The sequence below is a fragment of the Hesperophylax consimilis genome, chromosome 17, assembly GCF_061612785.1.
Source record: "Hesperophylax consimilis isolate HC1 chromosome 17, BYU_Hcon_1.0, whole genome shotgun sequence".
NCBI classification, from domain to species: domain Eukaryota; kingdom Metazoa; phylum Arthropoda; class Insecta; order Trichoptera; family Limnephilidae; genus Hesperophylax; species Hesperophylax consimilis.
In genome coordinates this window covers 4,818,914-4,839,147 of record NC_142852.1, presented here as the reverse complement: position 1 = coordinate 4,839,147, position 20,234 = coordinate 4,818,914, and the positions used below count along the sequence as shown (strand labels likewise).

The following is a 20,234-nucleotide window of genomic DNA, read 5'->3' as shown; positions in this document are numbered from 1 at the left end:
TATTAACTCCACACAGGAGGCCCTGAAGAAAATAATTTCCCTCAGGGCCTATGTCATCTTTGGGGATGCTGTGTGGAGGGTCTTTAGTTAGGCAGGTTATGCACAACCTAAAATATAGGATATTATGCCATTTCTATATAACACTCTTATATTCATATCTACTTTTTTCTTATATTGGAAACTGCTGTATTATTGTAACATTATTCTTTCAACAATTTCATTGTTTCTAACTGAAATATAATTATACAACTTACTAATGACAAATTATATATTCTGTAATTTTTTGATGAAATAAATAAATAGAAAGATTTGTGTTAAAATTTTCAATCATTTTTGCAAGAAAAATATTGTTTTCGCAGGCGTACCACTGGTCAATACTAGGCCCTACCTTGTGTATAATATATTTAACTGCAATGAAATTTATTTTTTCTCGTCTAAAAAATTACGTTTATGCTGACGACACTGCATTAGTTATTTCACATGAGGATTTATTAATGGCAAATTGACTTTGTCACTCTTCAAAAATGGTTACATGATCTAGGTTTAATAATCAATGCTAAAAAAACGAAGCTTATGCACATCAGATCTCCTCATAATAACATCACCATAACTCCTAAAATTATTTCTCGTGACTTTAATTGTATCCATAACTTTGTAATACAACCATGCTCATGTAAAAATATTGAACTCGTTTCAAAATACGTAGAAATAGGCTTAACAATTGATTGTAATTTGGAATTTAATTTAAATTTAAAATGGAATATAAATATAAGAAAAATCTGCACACCGCTTAGAGCTATAGTGAGCAAACTTTATAGATTGAAGTTTTTTGTTCCGCCAAATACCCTTAGAGTAGTATACCTGTCATTGGCGGAATCCCTAATAAGATATGGAATAACTTCATGGGGACATTCAACAAAAACAAATCTTCTTTCAGTCCAAAATGTACAATATTCTTTGGTAAAATTATTATTAAACAAAACTAAATACGAACAACGACATGAATATACAATTCTGTAAATTTATTATCTGTTCGTGCTATATTGTGGCTTAAAATTGCGAGTCAGCATAAATCTCAATTTGAACATAATAAAATAGTGACACATGTTCATAATACAAAACTAATTGCAAACGATGGACTTGTAGCGACACCTGAATAAATATGGTCAAAGAACTCTAGAATACCTCGTTCCATTAATTTACAACATGTTACCAAACTCAATAAAAAGCTGTGAATTGACTCACAGAAGGAAATGTATGTTAAAAAAAGGTTATGTGAAAGAATTGTTTTATGCTAATGTAATTATGTGTATATTTTATGTACTTCGCAGCCTTAGTTCTTGTATGTTCAATAGACCATTTAGCAAATTTTACAGGAGACATTTATTTTGTTTTTACAGGCAAATTCTAAACAATTCTCGATTTTGGTCATTTCATTTAGTACATATGTGTAAGAAGAAATTTTTAAAGATCATTTTTCGAAGATTGGAGCTATAATATGCCCATATTATGACTTTAAAGGTGGACGTTGAACATGGCATTAAAATGATGAATGATTATTTTGGATTGAACAATTTGGCTCCCATATGTTTGAGGTATTTTTTGTTCAATTAGCCAATTAGTGGTAAATTGTATATACAGGGTGATTTTCCGATTTCAAACACTTTATTTTTATCTTAGGTAATAGTTGACGTAAAGCATTACTTTAAAATATACAAACAGCATCCTTGAGGTGATTTTTCACATAAACTGTTCCATATTTCAATATTTATATTCAATCTTTTGACGGCCGGCGTGGTCTAGTGGTATACGCTTTTGACTATAGATCCGAAGGTCGCGGGTTCGAACCCGGCGTGCGCAAATAAATTTTATTTGATTAATTTGTGTTATTTCACAATTAATTAATTAAAATAATATATAGTATATTTGCGGCACGTTCCAGAGTGGAAGATACTCTCAGTATCGCCCTGGTGTAAGACCACCATTCAGAATTGAAACGTTGCTTGAAATGGCTTTAGCCGTGTTTGGTGACCAGATCTGAATAGCCAGGTACTTCCTCACCTTCCTCTTCCCCATCTCCCTCCCCTCCCCAATACCCTCAGCCTCACAACATACCCCAATTGGGGATGCCATAGTCTCACTGGCTCCAGACGGGAGCAGTTGGGACTCTTGTGCGGTAATACTGTAAAAAAAAAAAAAAAAAATATATAAATCTCCCAAATATTATGTAAGTTTAAAAACAACATACAAGAACAAAGGTACCTACAGATAATATACTACTATCGGTGTTCGGTGCATGCGTGATATGAAATATTCTTAAATCGTACGTATTACGGCCTCCGTGGTCTTCTCGTGGTCCTCTTGACTAGAGATCCGGAGGTCGCGGGTTCAAACCCCGGCGTGCGTAAGTAAATTTTATTTGATTCATTTATGTTATTTCACAAATTATTCATTGAAAATAACATACAGTTTATTTGCGGCTTGTTCCAGAGAGGAAGATATGGTATAAAGACCACAATCAGAATTAAAATGGATTTAGCCGTGTTTGGTACCAGATCTGAATAAGTACTCACTTACCTTCTCTCTTCTCCTTCCTCCTCCTTCCTCTCTTTCTCCTCTCCATCTCCTTCCCCTCCACACTACCTTAAGCCTCACAATATACGAATATATCCCAATCGGGGATTCCACAGTCTCTGGAACCGGCTCCAGATGGTTGGGAGCAGTTGAGACTGTAATCCATAAAAAAAATCCCAGTGTTGCGTAAAATTATTCAAGTTCAATTTTCAGTTGAAAATTTTAACTGATTACTATTACATCAAATAAATAAATTAATAACTCTTTATTTGTAATGTGTGTTGGTTTGTTTTAATTGTTTCGTTACCTACATTTGACAAATGTCATTTTTAAAGTTTATTTACTTAAGAAAGATTTTTTTTTCCGAAATGTGTTATTTGCCGAGATCTTTTTATTAATGTTGATTATCGTGATTAAATATTATTTTTTTAATACTTTCAGCACTAAAAATCCTAAAATTATTTTATCCCGCGATTTGGCTTATGATATAACAATTATAACAATACATTTATTATTGTGAGTCGTGTGCCTAGTTGGTTTTCTTGTAGTTCCTACATAAGAATTTATTTATTGTTTTTTATGTGACTAAAAAACAAATAATCGGAAACTTTTAATTGAATGAGTTCAAAATTAAAAGATTTGGACATCGTCTTCATCAGCGATCTCAGCAGTGATAACGGACTAAATATGTGTCGTAGATGTCTTTCAATCAGACTATTAGGACAGTCGACTTCTTGCACATTTCCATGTCCTGGCTCTTTTGTTGTATTTCTTCAACAAAAATAAGTTTTTATACACTAATATAATTAATTAAGACCCATTTTAAGTGAAAGCCCTAAGGGTGTAAATAAATTATTGAATACATAAATAATAAATGAAGCAACCTGTATATTGGCCTACCAAATTCAAGAAGTAAATGTAAAATATGGTGAAAAAGCCTATAAATCACATAATTTTTAAGACTTACCTTTCTATTAATTGAGCTACTGGTCTAAGGTTTATTGATTCTGGAGTCGCTGAAGACATTTTTCAGTTCAATAACAGTATATTTTTTCAATTAAACGTATTTTTAGTGGAACAATTTAGTTGTTAAAAAACAACTAAAAATCAACATGGCCGCTCATTTTAACTAGCCGACTCCTGATTGGTTGAAAGTGGAGATTGAACATTCAAGACCTCAACGTTCGGCGGGATGTTGAACAAATATAATATGAACTTTTAAAAAAATATTATATTAAAAACGTTGAGTGTTTGAATGTTCAATATCCGGGAGTTTGAACAAATAAGAACTGAAACATTGTTCCGTGAGTGGATATTGGCACTCGAAAAATGCTGAAAATGTCACTTAAAAACAAAAATATATGTTTTTTTTAGCTTCATTAATGCGCAATAGGCTAATTAACATATTGGCATTCATAACTTAGTTTTGCAAAAAAAGGTCTATTGAACACACAAGAACTAGGACAGCGAGTAGGTATGATAAAATATAGATTACAGTCTTACAATAGACAGTGCAGTAGTCTATAGTAGACAGTAGGTATGATAAAATATAGATTACAGGCTTACAATAGGCAGTGCAGTAATCTATAGTAGACATTAGGTATGATAAAATATAGATTAAAGTCTTGCAGTAGATAGTGCTGTAGTCTATAGTAGAAAGTAGGTATGATAAAATATAGTTTACAGTCTTACAATAGACAGTGCAGTAGTCTATAGTATACAGTAGGTATGATAAAATATAGATTACAGGCTTACAGTAGACAGTGTAGTATTTTATAGTAGACTGGCGTCCTTCATTTGAGAAATATTTTAAGATTTGGAAATGGGAAGTGAAAGTGATCGTACAGAAGCGACATAGTATGAGTTTGAAGAACTTCCTAACGTAATTGTTTTACAGATCAGCTTGGAACTTTACTCTAGATCTTTGCTGAGTAACTCCTGCTCTGATGACGGATGATGTATAACTCAGGTTTGTGGTCCCAGGTGGAACTGTGTTGCCAAATTATTAGTAGGAACTTCAGGATGATAATTTGGAACAATACAACAAAATTAGCCCAAACTGAACCCGAAAAAACACAGCAATAATGTAATCATTTTTATTTGCCAAATCTTGCAATTTCAATAACAGAAATATGTACTTAAATACAGGTTTGCGCAAAGAATTTATGTTTACTCATTAATATTTTTTTTGACAATAAGGGTAAAAATATTATTTTTAATATTTCCAAAAGGTAGTTTGAAACATGCTGTATATAATCAGCGCATTTGTTTGAGTGGCTAATATGTTCATTGTTATTCAAGATTATGTTATTCAACATTCTATGTTATTCAAGATTATTTAAAATATTATTTGGTGGCCTTTTTAGGACAATTCTTGCGGGCCACACAGGTGGCATCCGCAGCACTCTTCTTCAGGAAGCCGACCTTGCAGCGGCACCCCTTTGCTGGCACCTTGTCCTTGCATTGGGCCACCGTGGGGCACTCACACGTGCCACCGGCGCAGGGACTCGGAGAGGCCACCAATTTGGAGTTGGGGTCAGTGCAGCCTGGAATCAGAGTGTTTATTTGTTACAATGTTGAACATGTGGGCTTGGGTGCGAAAATAAACAATCTGAATTGATATTGCTTATTCAATATGCGGTGCTAACAGTATGGAAGATTGACACCATATACAGTTTCTTGTGTTTAGAATTAACTAAATGCTTGCGTAGTTAGATACAATGCAGAATGGGTTAATGATGAATATCAATAACTCCACAGTTGTATTTTTACAAAAGAGAGTACGAAAGCAGTACGAAGTCTCGTCGTGAATAATGAACACTTGTAGCTGGTGGACGAGTTTGTGTATTGAGAGATGGAAATGTTGAAAGAAGAATAAATGAAGGACTGACAGCGGTAGTGGCTAATGAAAAGTTGTCAAGAGAAGCAAGGCTAACAGTCCACAATGGAGTGTTGGTACACACCCTGGTGTATGGCAGTGAGGCATGAGACTGGTATAGGAATGATGTAAGAGGAATGCTTATTGGAAAGATTGTTTCAGTTGATGCCGCTATACCATCAAATCGATACCTTTTAGTCATAATCAGACACTAAAAATGAGGTTCGTATCAAAAGAAAACCCTTTTGATATACCTAACTGTGCATTCTCTGGGTCAACGCCCTCTGAGCCTTTGAAGTTTCTGTGCCTTTTGGTGGTACAACAAATAAAAAAGTATTACTTCTATAGGAAACACACAAGAGGTACTGCAAGGATTAGTATTGGGTCCAACATTGTGTGTAATTTTCATAAAAGTTACCAGCTGTAGCTTGCCACTGGGTTGACCTATAGCACAGGTTATTCATTGAATTGTTCTCGGGGCGTTGGTATCCAAAATGAGAATATTTGTAATTCATCAATCAATGTGTTCTTACATTTTTCTGGCTTAACGCACTGATTGGCCAGGCCTCTCACGAATCCAGGTAGACAGCGACACGCGACAGGGCAACCGGGCGGCTTTGTACATTTGGCTGCTTCACCTGAAAACACCATGGCGCAAGTCCGGTCCGCGCACAGCGCGCAGGTGTCAACTATTTCATTCGCACCACATTGAGGGGCTGGAAATATTAAAAAATTCGTAATAATATGCAAATTCAAATCAGAAAGGGCTGCAATGCATGAGATATGTGTCCACCCTCAATAGTTATACACCACAAAGATTTCACTTAAAAAAAAAGTGAATAAGAAGATATTGGGATGTTTTAAAATAAGATAGTTGGTAATAATATTAATATTTAAATTGTGAGTATTAGTTTGATGAAAATAATAATAATGACTAATTGGTGTGTAAATTGTGTAATTATGTATGTAATGAAAGGACCATTGATTTTATACAAGTGACCACTGCACAAAGTAGAAAATATGTTGTGATCTCATTTGATTCACTGCTTTTGAAAACATAGTAATCATTATCCCACTCGAACTTGAAGGATATTATTCCTCCAAGCCCTTGATCTAGTTTGTAAACATTTATTTAAGAGGAAAGTCATCTAAAAGAACTAACTTGGCCGCGCAATACACTTCCCGCCCTTGTCCTTGATAAATCCACTCTTGCATTTGCAGCCATCGGATGGGTTTGCGTTCAAGTCTCCCTGACATGGTTTAGCTAAAAAAAAGTTGTGTAAAGGCATTGATAAGAAGTTTTTACACATAGAATTTGTGTGTGTGACACATATAATTCAATGTAATCGATTGGCGTTTTTGGTACCCAACCAAGTACCCAAAAAGCTTTGTAACACAGCAAAAAAATTAATTGAGCAAATAAAACTTTTTTAAATCATAAAAAGAAGAAAAAATCTGATGAGGGTTGGTGGTTTTTAGGAATAAATTCTACACTGCTTTACTCGAACGCCTTGCAGAAGCACTTACTGTTTCAGGTCTTGTTGATGATGGTGCAATACTAGCAAATGATAATACAGTAAGGCACAGGTGTCGTACTTGTTTGGACTGTGCTGGAACTTGACTGTAATGCAGATATTCTTGGCATCCCTAGCGAAGCCCACCTAGTAGTAGCATTTATTGTTTCTTGTTGTTGATGGTGCAACACTAGCAAGTGTTTGGATGTTGTTTGGACTGGCCTAAACACTGCTCGGCTGAAATGCAGACATAGTCTGCGTCCCTGGAGAAGCCCACCTTGTTGAAGGTCTTGTTGATGATAGTGCAATACTAGTAAGTGATATCACAATAAGGCACACAGATATGGTAGTTGATTGGTTGTTGTTTGGACTAACCTGGACACTGCTTGACTGGAATGCAGACGTTCTTAGCGTTCCTGGCGAAGCCCGCTTTGCAGTAGCACTTTTTGCTGCACGTCTTGTTGATAGTAGTACAACGTTCCCCAAGGGTGGCGCAAGTTGTGTCGCAAGCGGAGCCGCAGTCGAAGAACTCATTCACTCCGCATTTCTCTGAAGGCAAAGACAAAATGAACATTATTGATAATAGTTCGCTGGTGTGGACTGATCCAGTAGGACTATAAGAAGTCCGCCAATGGATAAATGTTTGGTACAGAACTACCCTGAACGGAACGCATCAAAAATCAGGTGACATATCATACTTCCATATAAAAAAAATGTTTTGATGATAAGAGCCATTCAGGAAACCTCAGTGCTTCTGACTTATTTGAGGATGCTCGGTAAATTGTAAGTGGAAGTGAATCTAGATTGCGTATAGATTTCAACCGTGTACCAACATTGAGCAAACGTTTAGCGTATTTCTTGACATACCGACACTGGTTACAAATGGATCACAAGTTCTAGAGAGTCGGAATTTATTATATAATTTCACTCGAGATCTGCTGGTTTTAAATTGCCTTGCAATAACATGGCATAGAGAGAAATGAAAAAATAGTGTTCTTACGACAGTCAGCTTCCTTGATACATTTCTCTTCATAGTCCCTGACGAAGCCGGGTTTGCACTTACAGCCTCCCCCCTTGACGCAGGATTCCGTGCAGGCTGTAGGGGGGTCCTTGCTATTGGCGCAGGTGCGGGGACATTGGTCTCCACAGGCAGAGAACAGTGCATTCATGTCTCCTCCACAGGATTCTGTAACCAGAAATAGGTGCATTAATAATACCTAATTGTATGGGTAATGCTTTAAAAAAGGAATAACCGACACAGAGGAAATATTCAACATGTTTGATATACCTACTACATACTCGTATATATATAAGACAAATTCACATAAAACAATACTTACTAAAACCGTATAATTTCAATAAAAGTATCCCTCAACCGACCTCTCCCGATCCGCCCGTTGATTATCTAATGAATGGTTTGCGGAGAGGCGATAACCATATCAACTTGGTATGATTGCAGTTCTACTGAGTTTGCCCGGGCTGCAGCCTACAGAACGTAGAGTTTCCCGATGTGAGCTAACCTCAAATTGAAGACAGTACCAAGAATACATAAAATGCACAACTCACGGTATGGTTTATCATCCACGCATAGTCCTGTGTCGTCCCTGCAGGTGTCTTTCTGGCAACGGCAGTAAGGACGGCAGACCAGGTCCGATTGATCTATTCCCTCGCAACCCAAAGGCCCGTCCTTTACGCAGCGCTCGTCCAAGCAGGACGGCTTGCAGGCATCGTAAACTGAGGGCAGGGGACAGTCGAAGGGCTAGGCTGAAGAAATCAATACATCATCAATTCTCTTGCATACTCTTATATTAGTCTCGATAAGACTCATAACATTGCTGACTCAAGGTTTTTTTCAATTGTGGTAGGCGGGTATATATATATGGTATAATACCCCAGAAACCATTCATTACATAACCAACTCCTGTCATAGGTCACCCAAAGTGGCTCGCTGCATTTGGTAACTTACCTACCTGACTTAATAATAATAATACCTGGATGACTTTTATAGCGCCGTTTTTGTGCAAAAACACCTCAAGGGCGCTGTAAAAACTTATAATACATTTCTACATTGTTATTACTTAACTATTTATGGAGAAAATATACAGTTCAATACTTACCTGGTAGGTCACTTGAGATTAACACTTAATTAACATTATCTAATTGTTTATTGGCGAAATTTAGATACAGGATTTAGGACTTAATTGAAAAATTGAATATAACTGGACTTTCTCTTAGGATTGGTATATTTAATTTACGGGTACGACAGCTTAAAAAGGTAAGTTTTCAGTTTAGACCTGAATTCTGTTGGACTTGTTATGGATCTTAGTTCCGGAGGGAGTTTATTCCAAGCCTTCGGCCCAGATACTCCGAAAGCGCGATCACCAAACTTAGTATTTGGCTTGCGCATAGGTTCTATCAGTCTGCCTACAGCTGCTGATGTTGCTGATCTAAGCGTTGACTGCCTCAGACCAGTGTTTTCCGGGAAGCATAGTTCAGAGATGTAGGGTGGGGCCATTTCATTGATGGATTTAAACACCATCCAGCACAGTTTGTACTGGATTCTTTCAGGGCACTTGAGCCAGTGAAGGTTACGAAGGTGTTCTGAAATGTGCGAATATTTTGAAACCCCGGTTATGAGCCGTGCTGCTGCATTAAACACTGATTGAAGTTTGTCAATTTGATATTTTGGAAGGCTGGCATAAATGCCGTTGCAGTAATCGAGACGTGAGACTACGTAAGAGTTGATAAGTAGTTTTGTTGCTTCTGAAGGAAGGTTTCTTCGGACAGACTTGAGTTGTCTTAGGTGAAAAAAACCGGTGCTTACAGTCCTATTTATTTGACTTTTAAACGAAAAGTCTGAATCTAAATTGACACCGAGAAGTTTGACTGTTGTTTTTGGGATGATATCGCTGCCGGAAATAGTAATAGGTGAATTGTCTATGAAATGTTGACGTTTTTTTGTGGCTACCCAGAGAAACTCAGTCTTAGATGGATTGAGCTTCAGCTTGTTTGAAGACATCCAACGAGTTATTGCTTCTAGACATTCAGTTACATACAGACTTACATACTTACTACCTATTATTTTTTATGCATTGCACATAGGGTAAAAATTATTTTACAAACAATAATTATTAGCCTGAAACACTCATCCACGTTGAAAAATCTCCTGATAAAAGATACATGACGCCGAAAAAAAAAAATTAAAAAAAAATTTAATAAATAAAAATAAAAATAAAGTTGGTTGTTTCAGGTGAAAAAATGTCACAAGCAGTAATTGTTGAATGAAACACTAGTATATATTGAATTATTTCGCGGATAAGAGATAAGCCGCCATAGCTCAGTGGTCAGAGCTGTCGACCGGAAATCGAAAGGACACGGGTTCATGTCCCGTTGGCGTCATGTATCTTTTATCAGGAGATTTTTCAATGTGGATGAGTGTTTCAGGCTAATAATTATTGTTTGTAAAATAATACTTACTACCCCCTTTACCTTCCCTCTATAATTTTCTAATAAAGTCCATCCACACAGCATCCCCAAAAATAATATAGGACCAGAAGAAAATAATGTCCTTCAGGTCCTCATATGGAAAAAATGTAAAAAAAATATTTTAATTTACTTGATCATCACGTTTTTTAATTTACTTGATCTTCAACCATTCGTTTTCATGCCATAATAATTTATTCTGCTTATTCGAATTTCTCCGTTCATATGTTCTACGTGCCCTTCCTCTCCCTTTCTTAATGCTATTGATTAATCAGCCTGGAAGCATTCTGATATTTTACACAACTCATTAAATGATATTAGGATGTGTCGTATCTACGACTCGTTCTTGAGTTCAGCAGCGGAATGATCTGCTGGTCCCTGTGTTTCCTCCCTCCTACAACATTGGTCGCTCCACTACTTCATCTCATTACAAAGACTCTCCACACAGCATCACCAAAGATGTTAGGCCCAGAGGGAAATTATTTTTCTCAGGCCTCCTGTGTAGAATCAATGTAATTAGCGCATTACTACGAGCACAGTATTACATTGTATTTGACTCACAATACTCCCTGTTGTCTACATCCTTGTCACTCTTGAAGCTATTTACATAATATGCAAGTGCACTCTTCTTTTTTAACATTAACCCAACACAGGGTCCATGTCATCTTTGTGGATGCTGTGTGGTGTTCAGGGGCATCCTGAACACACCTCACCCGATGAACCCGGGCACCCCTGCTAAAGCACCAAATGTAGTGAACCTCTTGGGGTGACCTATGGCAGATGTGTCGGTTATCCAATAAATGGTTCCCGGGGCGGCGGTACTCTAAACCGCCGCACAAATTGACAATTATGTTAATAATATTCCCCATGACTTATTTTTGCGCATTACAACGAGAACGGCACAATTTTATTATCAACTTACGACACTTTCTGATGTCAATGCATTTTCCAAACCTGTTCCGCTTGAAATTGAGTTTGCACTTGCAAGCGGGCGTGCAAGGGATGTCCCGCCTGCACTTGAACATGGCCCCGATGGTATCACATGTCTCCGGGGGACAGGAGTAACTGCACATGTCGAGTTCCTGGTTCTCTCCGCACACTAGAAACAACATTAATTTTAATGTTTAAAGATTTTTAAAAAGGCGCCTATACTAAGATCCCGCTAGAATTGGCGATGAAACACTTATGCTTTCGCCAAATTTTTAAATATATCTCGTGGCCCAAGGGTTGTGACCCTAAATGGCTGATTTATTCAACTAGATTATTATCCGTTGCTTGTTAGTGTGCTTATGTCATCGTGCGGGGAGGGGAGTCAGATAAGAGCCTCGAAATTCATTTTGTAGCTCAAAGATTCAGTCACAACTCCCCAAAGGAAAGGGTAATATGAGTTACTCGTACGTCGTCGTGTAGATCTTGAAGTGTTCTAAAAATTAAGATGAGCAGAAAAACTACTAGTGTAGAGATACCACCCACCTTAATTTTTCCTTCCGACGCTTGAAGAGTTAAAAACTACTAGTGTAGAGATACCACCCACCTTATTTTTTTCTTCCGACGCTTGAAGAGTTAAAAACTACTAGTGTAGAGATACCACCCACCTTGATTTTTCCTTCCGACGCGACGCTTGAAGAGTTAAAAACTACTAGTGTAGAGATACTACCCACCTTATTTTTTTCTTCCGACTCTTGAAGAGTTAAAAACTACTAGTGTAGAGATACCACCCACCTTATTTTTTTCTTCCGACGCGACGCTTGAAGAGTTAAAAACTACTAGTGTAGAGATACCACCCACCTTAATTTTTCCTTCCGACGCGACGCTTGAAGAGTTAAAAACTACTAGTGTAGAGATACCACCCACCTTAATTTTTACTTCCGACGGGACGCTTGAAGAGTTAAAAACTACTAGTGTAGAGATACCACCCACCTTAATTTTTACTTCCGACGCTTGAAGAGTTAAAAACTACTAGTGTAGAGATACCACCCACCTTAATTTTTACTTCCGACGCGACGCTTGAAGAGTTAAAAACTACTAGTGTAGAGATACCACCCACCTTAATTTTTACTTCCGACGCTTGAAGAGTTAAAAACTACTAGTGTAGAGATACCACCCACCTTAATTTTTACTTCCGACGCGACGCTTGAAGAGTTAAAAACTACTAGTGTAGAGATACCACCCACCTTAATTTTTACTTCCGACGCGACGCTTGAAGAGTTAAAAACTACTAGTGTAGAGATACCACCCACCTTAATTTTTACTTCCGACGCGACGCTTGAAGAGTTAAAAACTACTAGTGTAGAGATACCACCCACCTTAATTTTTACTTCCGACGCGACGCTTGAAGAGTTAAAAACTACTAGTGTAGAGATACCACCCACCTTAATTTTTACTTCCGACGCGACGCTTGAAGAGTTAAAAACTACTAGTGTAGAGATACCACCCACTTTAATTTTTACTTCCGACGCGACGCTTGAAGAGTTAAAAACTACTAGTGTAGAGATACCACCCACCTTAATTTTTACTTCCGACGCGACGCTTGAAGAGTTAAAAACTACTAGTGTAGAGATACCACCCACCTTAATTTTTACTTCCGACGCTTGAAGAGTTAAAAACTACTAGTGTAGAGATACCACCCACCTTAATTTTGTCTTAACTCTTCAAGCGTCGGAAGGAACTACTTGCCACAAATATCGTATTATCCCATTAGAGCGGCTTTGGACAAAACCTCCTAGATCACAAGGCCGGGACACTGAATTAAATCAGCCTCATAACTTGTATGGGAAAATCCAAATAAGGTATTTTTTAATTAACTAAAACATGTGTCAATGAATGAAAAATTGATTAAAAAAATTTAACCCTAATTATTCTGTAAAATCCCATACAAGTTAGGAGGCTGCTTTGAAAGAGTGTCCCGACCTTGTGATCTAGAAGGTTTTGCTTTGGGTAGATCAATCTTTTATCTAGTATGATGGATGATACGATGGGTGATATGATTGACGTTTGATCAAATAACCCAACTCAAAATTTAATTAAACGAAGAGTTACATAAAATAAAAACCTTCAAATTAATAAACTCACCGCATTTATCAGGGCTTACGCACTCTCTGTGGGCGTTCTTGAAGAAGCCAGTCTTGCATTCGCATGCAGGTACGCAGGCTATATAGTCGCATGTCCTGTTCTGACCGAGGTGTGCGCAGTCCTCCGCGCATGCACTCACGCAAGGGCTGTATTGCATGTTCTTCTCGGGACAGACGTTCACTTCTACAAGAAAATTTTGCAGTGCCATAATGGAGGCTTTTCTAGCAAACAAAAGAAACACAAGTTGTCTGGGAAGAAACAAGACACTCTACCTTAGAGCCTATCTCAGTTACTAACTAAACAGATGATCCGAAGAAGTGTGATATATATTTTTAACAATTATTTTTATAAGCATTAATTATTAGCCTGAAACACTCATCCACATTGAAAAATCTTCTGAAAAAAGATACATGACGCCAAAGGGACTTGTACCCGTGTCCTTTCGATTTCCGGTCGACAGCTCTGACCACTGAGCTATGGCGATTTATCTCTTATGCGCGAAATAATTCAATATATACTAGTGTTTCATTCAACAATTACTGCTTGTTACATTTTTTTCACCGGAAAAAAACCAACTTTCTTTTATATGAGAAAGGCATTGTAAGTACTAACTCTCTCACTAGATGGCGTCTTAAAAAGAAAGACAAGAATTCCCAGATAACGAATAACCTGACAATATTTGAAAATCTCCTACTACCACCACAGTAAGCGGAAAATGTTTTTTGCGTTGTGATGGAGGACTTAGCCATCCGAGGAATTTAACACACTACGCCTGGATGGGATCCAACCGCGATGCCAACTCGGCCACTGACCGGCCATATGTTTGATCCATTTCTCCTGAAGTAAGGGGAAAATGTTATTTCCAGCACACAGGCGTGCTCACAATTATGAATATGACTGTGAACAAGATATTGAATAAGAAGATGAATAATTTGATAAACAAAAGCTGACCAAGACGATAAACAAGACAATGAACAGGACGATGTATGCGATGATGAAAAAAACGATGTATAAGAAACTGAACAAGATATTAAAGAAAATGTTGAAGAAGATGATGAACAAGATTATAAACATTACGATTAACAAGACGATCAACATTTTGAACAAGACGACCAACAAGATGATAAATAAAATAAAAAAACAAAATAATGCCTGCAATAGATTAAATGGGTAAAAAGTTGCGAAGAATTTAACTACCCCCTATAAATACCCGGAATTTGGTAGTTTATGTCTAAAGAAGATATATCGAGAAAATAAATTGACTTACTGCAGTCTACAATTGGTATGCACTTCCCCCCAGCAGTTTCTCTCACGAAGCCCTTATCACAGATGCAGCCAGCGGTGCATTGCGGAGTGCAATTGAAGTTGGTGATACCAAAAGTGGAACATGTCCTCACGCAATCATCGTTGCCGCAAGTCGAGTACACTTCGTTAGCAGCCGGACACTTCGGAACTGTAAAATAAAGATGTAGGGTGAACATTAGGGTGTCCCAAAAAAATTGATGTTGTTATTTTTGAACGCATACCCTCTAATTTTGTTTTAATAATGACAAAACACTTATAAAATTTTTTCGTTTACTTTGGACAACTGCAACCCGTGCCGACTTGCATCGAAAGATGTCAGTACTTGTACATTAAGACGCCAGCAAGCAAACGTGTTGATGATCTTGTAGTAACTTGCTATTTTGTTAGTAAAGGAAAATCACTCGTTCAGGCAAGATGTTGTTAGATTTACGCACTTCTAAAAAGAGTATATTTTTAATAGGAGTCGTAAAACACCAAATATCGGGTTCTAAGCTGCCATCTAATGGACAAGTTCTTGAAATTTTGTTCTACAATATCCGGAAAGTGAATTTAACTGTCAATATATACCAAATATAGCCATAGTTGGTTTTTTTAAGCTGTGTTTGAAGTAAAAATCAGTCAAGTGACTACAAGCCCTGACATACCACTCTTCAAAAAGTTTCGAGATAACTGTAAAAATGTTGATCCCGATAAAATTCAGTGCTACAGAGAAAATCTCACATTGCACCTAACCGCTTCCGAAATCAATGATTTGTTTGACTTTTACCGTACTGCACTGACAACAAAAATACTTTTAGATGACTATTGAGAGTTTTTAGAGCTCTGTGTGATAGTTTTAGGGGGAGATACAGCGAGAAAATTTAAGATTCGGCCTCCAGGTGCTCGATGGATGGAAAAGGCGCTTTATTCCTTGAAAATATCATTAATTTGTGCGCAATTTAAAATTACCGGTAAGGATATGGCGGCACTTTTAGACGTTTGCCTGTTCATAGTAACATCCTATGTCAAGCCATGGTTACAATGTATTGTAGCAGTTAAAACACCTTACCAGGACTTGTGCTTTTTGAAATCGATGAAGGCTTAAGAAAAAATTGATGAAAACATCTCAATGGCAGCTGTATTTCTGTTCAGTAAGCAGTTATGGTATTTGACCGATGAAGGATCTATTTTATCGCTGTTTGACGACACTGTGGATCAAACAACTAAAATAAAAATGCTCGAAATATCAAAAAAAAAAAATCATCAAACATGACAAACGTTACATCCCATCGAAGGAAGATCTTGATGGTAAATTGTATGGTAAGTTTATTAAGTATTTTAAATTATGTTTTGTATTGAGGTTTTTGTTCATATCATAATTTAGTGACTTTTTTTTCAGAGAAAAATATTTACGACTTCATTTCAGTTAAGAGCAAGTATTTGTTTGATTGTCTGAACACAGATGCCAGTTTTCTTAACGAATTCCCTACGATGTGGTCAAATAATGCTTCGTATCAAGAAGTCAGAAAGAAGGTGTCGCCGCTGAGGGTAGTGAATGATACAGCTGAAAGAACTGTTAAGTTAATGCAAGATTTTCATTGCTTAATCTCACGGTCAAAGAGGAACAAAAATAATTTTTGTTACGATGCGTTTAGGAACACCGGAAGATTTATCCTGACTGTAAAAAACAAACTATGAAGAAAAAATTTAATGAATAAACCATTTTTAAATATAAACTACTACATAATTTAACATTTGTGCATTTTTAAATTTTATTTATCCGACAAAAATGGAAGTTGAAAATCCTTCCATATTAACTCTGTACCATATGTTTGGCATCAAGTCGGCACGGGTTGCCGGTGTTTAATCAAAATAATATTTATTATATGAGTTATTGGGATCAAATGGAATAAAATAAGAGGGTATGCATATTTAAATTCATGAAAAAAAATTCTTCCTTATGTCCTGGGACACCCTAGTGAACATGAGTGAGAAAGCAAAGTGAAGGAATGCCCTCAATTAAGTCTAGAGTTGCGAACGCCTTTGTTTTTGGATACGTCTGATTTTCCAATAAAGGCGCTAGTGTATTGTTAGTTATTAGGCGTTTTGTCCACGGCCAGGAATGGCTACATTACGATGAAGTTGACCATGTTGGCAAAACTTCCGGAGGTTAACTTTTCTGATGAAAAATATCCCCTGTAGATGAAGATTATTTGTTTGTTTTAGAAATGTGTGCGCTATCAACTGGTGTTTGTTGTGATAAGGTTCAGTACAGTAGAAACTTTTGCATAACGTCATCGTGCCTGTGGAGACAAGTGACTTGAACGTTCTTACTTGTACTGTAAGCCCATCGAATATTGGACTGGCTCCTCCCTCGAACGGGAACCCACCAGTGTTGCCACATCGAATGCGGTTTCATAACGTTATTTGCAAAGGTATGAGGATCTGTAGATACTCACTGAAGCTGTCCCTATCCACGCAAATTCTTGATTCGTCCTCGCAGTTTCCTTCTAAGCATCGGCAGCTCGGGCTACATCGCTTGTTGTTGAACTGCCGCTGACAGTTGGGCGGCTTCACCACAGTCGAATAACAGCGCTGGTCCACGCAGTAGTCCGGGCAGGCGTCGTACGCTGTCAGCTCGGGACACTCAAAGTTAGGAGCTGTAATCACAATCATAATGTTAATTACCAAGGAGAAGGAGAAGGACAAGGAAAAGGAAAAGGATATAAGTTAGTACTCACGACACTCCCTGATATCGATGCACACCCCGTTGAGCCTGTAGAAGTTGAGCTTGCAGTTGCAGGTGGGCGGACGCGGGTTCTTGGGGTCGTAGGCCGGGCAGTTGATGGCGGCTGCAGAGTCAAATTCGCTACAGCTCTCGTAAGGACAGGGCCTGCCGTACTTGGATAACTCCTCGTTGACGCCGCACTCTAAATAAATTTAAGCCTTCAAATAACAGTTTTGCCCATCGCAATTGGAAGTGTTTGGCAGGAGAAGCAGATAAAGATCGCTAATGCGTTTAACTGATCAAGTATCTCTGGCGTCCTGAACATCGGCGTCCTTGGCACTCCGTGCAGGACCACGAGAAGTAAAGGAGCCTGTTATTGGAGTGGGGTCGCGATTCCCAACAATGTGACTCAGAAAGTTGAAGAGTTATGCCAAAGAAAATCTCACTTCTGTATTATTTCAGTAAAACACTAATATTTATAACTTACCACATTTGTCAGGGGTAACACACTCATTATTCGTATTCCTGAAGAATCCAGGTTTGCAATCACAGCCAGGGGTGCACTGTGGAGTTTCACAATTCCTTTCCTCGTCGCTCCGGCCAAGAGTCACACACTTCTCGGCGCATGAAGAAATGCAAGCTGAAAATGTCTCGTTATTTCCGGGGCAGATGTTTATTCCTGGAATTTGGTCAATAACAAATATTTCACTGTTTGTTTTAACTTGAGAGTGTAGTCAGCGCTTGTATTAGTGTGCTGTATACGTAACAAAACAATATGATTTGGAGTCGAACACATTATTAACCAGATTATTTTAATAGTGTAGTAGCCACAGACATATGAATATTAATAGACGAGAAGTTAAGGACGAGGGGTTAAAACAAGAGTTGCTCCCGCAGTCAGCTTTCCTCTCTGCGTCCTCGCAGAGAGGAAAGCTGACTGCGATTCGTCAATAAATCAATCTGACAGTAAATAGGCATCTCGCATTATAATATCACCATTTAGTTCTTAAAAGTAAAATCTGCTTTTGAATGAATAGACATTTTTACATAGAAGCGCAAATTACTCGCCACGTTATGAATAAATTTGCGAAGTCCAAATTTGGCAAAATAAATTTCTTCTATTTTAAGAGTCGAATATTTCGTTTACGTATTTAGTTAAGACACTTTTATAAATGTTCATAATTTGCTTCCCAGCAACCAACCAGCTTTGTGTTTCGCGTCCAGACGTATCTCGATGTAACGGAGCCACAGCTCGGCCTGCAGGCGATGTTGGTAAGACCAAGTGTGGCACAAATTTTCACGCAGGAGTTGTTGCCACACTCGGTCCACACCTCGTGAGGACCCCTGCACGTTTCGGGGTCTGGAAATAAATATTAAAATCTCGTCCAGTCATTCAGGTTATCTTTCCACAATCCTGAGGCGTCACGCAGATCCCCTTGGCATTCGTGTAATAGTCTTCCACACAGATCTGATACTGCCTGAAGCACAGCTCGGCCTGCAGGCGATGTTGGTAAGATCTGTAGTAGTTTTTATATTAACATTGTCTTCATAATGTTTGCAAGTTGATTATCAGTCAGTTCTGGAAGCCATGAGCAGACTATACTAGATTTTATTTTCTTGTTTCATTTGGTAGGGCATTATACGAGTATACTATATAATGCAAGGCTGACGTAATGAGTAAGATTAAGAAAGGGACGCTTAGATGGTTTGGGGATGTAGAGCGAATGAGCGAAGAAAGGAGTGTAATGAGAATATATGACGCAAATGTGAATGGTGAGGCTAACGGGGAAGCCCGAGGAAGATATGGCACGATCAAGTGAATCAGATACTTGAGTCGGGTCATGTAAAGTCAGAATAATAGAAGAGTATTTATGAGACAATGTATGAATGTGAATGAGGCTAGGAGTGTGTGTTAAGACCGAGTTATTTCGCGGTCCGTCCTATTTGCCTACCCCTGCGGGGAAACGGCGCGGCGTGTTGGTTAGTTAGTTATTTAGTTAGCTAGTTTATTTTCGCAACATAAAATTTAATATTTCTCTCTCCTAAAGATGTATTGAAATTTGCAATACTGCGCAGTGGGGTATACAGATATGTTTTTCATTAAAAAAAATTATTTGGTATATTTATGATCCGATTAATAGATCAAGCTGCCAAGTCCTCCATTATTGCACAAACAAGATGTTCCACTATAATGATGGTAGTAGCAAACATTTAACGCGACTAGCCATGAGCTAAAACGCTCTTGCGATGGCAGCACTGGATTTCCGGCAGGATCCCACTTACAAGCGATGGAACCAAATCCTGATGTCATTGATGTATTTTCTTTATTATTATTATTATTATGTACATATATAATTTATTGATGTTCTATGCATTATGAGGAACAAGTAAGATTGCACCTCCTACTTGTTCCTCATAATCATAATCATAATACTCCGAGATCTGGAGTAAACATGTCAAAATAAAAACATGGGTTTAATTGTCTTTCTTTCAAAATTTTGTTTTATCGAACTTACCACTGCTAGAAGAATCGCATTCCTCTTCATTTGCGTCACCAACTATATTAGCAGAAACAACATTGATGAAAAAGCTAACAACCAATATTGATACAACTGGCTTCATGTTAGTTTGATGTTTCTGTAAAAAAATCATATATTATTTTATAGATGTATAATAATATTCCAAGGTTAATCAAACAACT

The 20,234-nt window shown here is 37.7% G+C and overlaps 1 pseudogene across 1 annotated transcript; it reads right to left on the bottom strand.

Annotated features, from left to right (window-relative positions):
• Positions 1 to 4,669: 4,669 nt before the first annotated feature.
• On the bottom strand, positions 4,670 to 18,267 carry LOC149415819 (zonadhesin-like; annotated as a pseudogene). The gene is made up of 12 exons (XR_016303550.1): positions 18,021 to 18,267; positions 17,547 to 17,735; positions 17,265 to 17,465; positions 14,789 to 14,974; positions 13,522 to 13,704; positions 11,372 to 11,548; positions 8,533 to 8,730; positions 7,967 to 8,152; positions 7,342 to 7,515; positions 6,615 to 6,716; positions 5,986 to 6,168; positions 4,670 to 5,120 (listed from the first exon to the last, which is right to left on the bottom strand). The product of XR_016303550.1 is annotated as a zonadhesin-like (transcript).
• Between the last annotated feature and the right edge of the window lie 1,967 nt (positions 18,268 to 20,234).